This window comes from Anabrus simplex, chromosome 3 (genome assembly GCF_040414725.1).
Source record: "Anabrus simplex isolate iqAnaSimp1 chromosome 3, ASM4041472v1, whole genome shotgun sequence".
Taxonomy (NCBI): Eukaryota; Metazoa; Arthropoda; class Insecta; order Orthoptera; family Tettigoniidae; genus Anabrus; species Anabrus simplex.
This window is the reverse complement of record NC_090267.1, coordinates 126460329-126463605: the sequence shown is the minus strand read 5'-3', so window position 1 is coordinate 126463605 and position 3277 is coordinate 126460329. Positions and strand designations below refer to the sequence as shown.

General features: G+C 37.4%; 1 long non-coding RNA gene across 1 annotated transcript; it reads left to right on the top strand.

The window, feature by feature from the left end:
* Positions 1-356: 356 nt before the first annotated feature.
* On the top strand, positions 357-3018 carry LOC136867085 (uncharacterized). Its single transcript, XR_010859619.2, has 2 exons — positions 357-408; positions 2765-3018. It is a non-coding gene; the product is annotated as an uncharacterized lncRNA (long non-coding RNA).
* Positions 3019-3277: the final 259 nt, after the last annotated feature.

Sequence of the window (3277 nt, the reverse complement as noted above, 5' to 3'; positions counted from 1 at the left end):
TTTTTCTATCATGAAGTGGAAGATGATTTTATTGTCATTCGTTCTCGTTATCTTGTGCAAAGGAGCATCTAACCAATTAGGTTACGCAGATGGTCAGTCTGAAATTCGCAGCGAAGCTGAAAATCAAATCAGGCTCAATAGGTTGGAAAGCTACCAAGCCAATTCCTTGATCGAGCTACAAACCACATTCTCAACACTCACACAAACCTAGTAGTAAATAATTATCCAACTAGATCTTTCTAGCAGCAACCTTAGTAGGATATTTCGTCATCCATATCCTACGTATCGCTGTTTACATTCTTATTCTCAGGGACAGTATAGAGTATTTAAAGACGGAGCAGCAGGCATCAGCGTATCAGTAAACATTCCAGTGTAAGAAAAATACACCTCACTACCATGTACAAGCTGGTGAGTTCAGTGCGACTACATTTCCTAAAAGTAGTAAATAAGACGTTATTTTAAGTTTCCTGTTATATTCATGGAAATAAGTAATAGTTTATGAATAACAACACTACTGACCAAGAAAAATGAAGGGTCGTTAACAAGTGGGAGACTGAATATTACGCTAGACTTTTCATATCTGAGCGGTCAGTAATCGGAAAAAGTGTTAACGTTACCAAAGGGACAGCAATGGTGAAATATAGATTCACGAGACATGAAAACCGAGCTAATACTTGACTCAGGCAGGGACTAATACGTGGCGTATTCATCTCATTAATCAACCTTTCTTCCACTATTGTGGAGATAGCTACTGTAGATAGATAGACAAATATTGTTCACGTGCAAAATGTCTATGTGTTTTCATCATACGGTAAAAAAAAACTCGTGTCCTCATCCCGAGGTGGTGCAGCTCTCTTCAGGCACACCCCCATTGGAGGTGAGCTGCATGTACCATTTCAACCACATACCAGCCCTCCTGCCATTCTTAAATTTCTAGCAGTACCGGGAATCGAACCTGGGCCCCCGAGGACGGCAGCTTATTACACAAACCGTTACGCTACGGAGGCGGACTTCATCATACGGTGAAAACTATTTATAAAATTGGAAACCTTGGATAGTGTTATCCCTTAAAAGTTATTAATTTTATTATTATTTACGTATTTTTACTCCTAATGGTACTTCTGTTGCATTAATTACACATTTTTGTTTGTGTTAGTAATTTAAACTTCAAGTTATTTGTGATTTAGTTACTGTTCTTAGTTTGTAATCAGCTATACTAAAAATTATTATTACAAGATAAAAGCGGGTCTTGAAAGTCTGAAAACTCCCGTTTTTAACATAAAATCATCACTGATGAAGGTTTTGTGATGTATTAATTCGATTTTTTAACAGTTCTGAACCCTTTGATTACTACGTTAAAACCGGTATGTTTGTTATTCAATCCGTTAAAAATACTATGAAAGTTTCAGATTTCAGATTTCGTAATACCGAATACTGAAAAATATTTTTGTTGTATCTATATGCATATGTCAAGAGCTTTTGTCTCTATATTACCCAGATATTTAGCAAATTCAGGTCTTTTGATGAATAAGGAGTATATACTGAAATTTATAAGTAATGAATGGGATGTACGATAAAAATGACTGAAATATAGAGCATTACTTTGTGTTTGACAACGTACAACCCTACCTTTCCTTGTGTGTGTATGTGTGCGGAATATAGGTATTGTCACGTATTAAATGACGTTCAGGCATACAAAAGATTCATGAAGAGTGAGGAAGATATCAATACATTGCTCGAATCCACATGTTTAAAATTGTTTATTCCAAGATTTTAAACTCAACTTTCACGTGCGTTTTTCTTTGTCTCTCTATAATCTGCTTTCGGTTGGCCTTTGAATTAATACTTAATACTGTAGACAAGTAGAGTCTTCAGGCGAATCCCTTTTGGCTCTATTGAATTTATTCGATGCTAAATGGTAGGATTTTTTGACAACGATTATCACACTGTTTGAGTGATTAAACTAGCCTTTCACATTTTAATGATGACTACTGCTTTAAAAGGAGGCACTACTAGGCAACCGTTACATCTTACAATTAATCACGGAGGAGTAAGAAAGAAGTCGGACTCTGCTAGGAATTGAGATAGCAGCAAATGAAAAATATTCCCAGGTCACAGTTGGAATAGAACAAATATTATCAAGAAAGGCCAGATAGGAAATTTAAAAGCTCAGAGATTGTGAACAGTAATTGGAAGCAGTACCAGACCCAGCTAGGGAATCCATAGTTCCCAACGTATGTTCCCAATGTATGCCCCAAGTGACTTTGCATATTGCAAGGAAATCCACTGTTACTAATAATAATAATAATAATAATAATAATAATAATAATAATAATAATAGTAATCGTATGGCCTCAGCTACTCTGTGCAGACATTTCAAGTTGACGCCATCTGGCTGTCTGCTCGTCAATTTCGACGATCTGTTTTACTCTAGGCCCACTACACGGCAGACCGAGTAAACCGAAACTCTCTTGGACATCTATGGCTGAGATTTAATTAATTTTGTGGGGTAAACACCAAATGTGTCACCAGAGATCTTTTACATGCCGACATCGTACGACATGGGATGTCGAATGGACTTTTTTCCGCCCTTAAAAAATCCGACTACCTCTGGCAGGTTTGAACCCACTATCTTGGGATCCGGAGGCCGACACTCTACCACTGATCCACAGAGGCAGCTATATACTTTTATTGATAAGGATTTGTCGTAAGAGAATATTTCTTTTTTATTTGTATTATAAATGTTATTCTTTCTTTTTTACAGTTGATCTTCCTCGCTCTCGTAGCTGTAGCCTACGGAGGTATCATCGGAGCACCACTCGCTGCTCCTGCATTAGTTGCCGCCGGCCCCGCTGTGATCGCTGCACCCGCTCCTTTGGCAATTGCTGCCCCTGGTGCTGTGATTGCTGGACCTGGACTGCATATCAAAACTATTATTGGTTAATTGGTTGAAAGGTTCAGCAACATTTGATGAAAATCTTGTTAAAATCAAAATTTAAATAAAGTGTTATGAAAATGTACCTACTGTTAACATTAATTTAATTGTTTTGAAACCTCACTACGGCATGTCCTGAATCCCTATCAATTTCAAGAGAACTTCTGACGCACTATCAGGACGATATCATAATTGCCAGCTAGGGAAAACTTTGCACGGAGTAAATCGTATCTGTCTACGCTACCTTTAGCAATTATTTTACGGTAACTCAGATAGTGCTAAGTACTACTCATATCTTGATTACGGCTTGAAATTCCGCATTACGATAACTCTCAAATCACC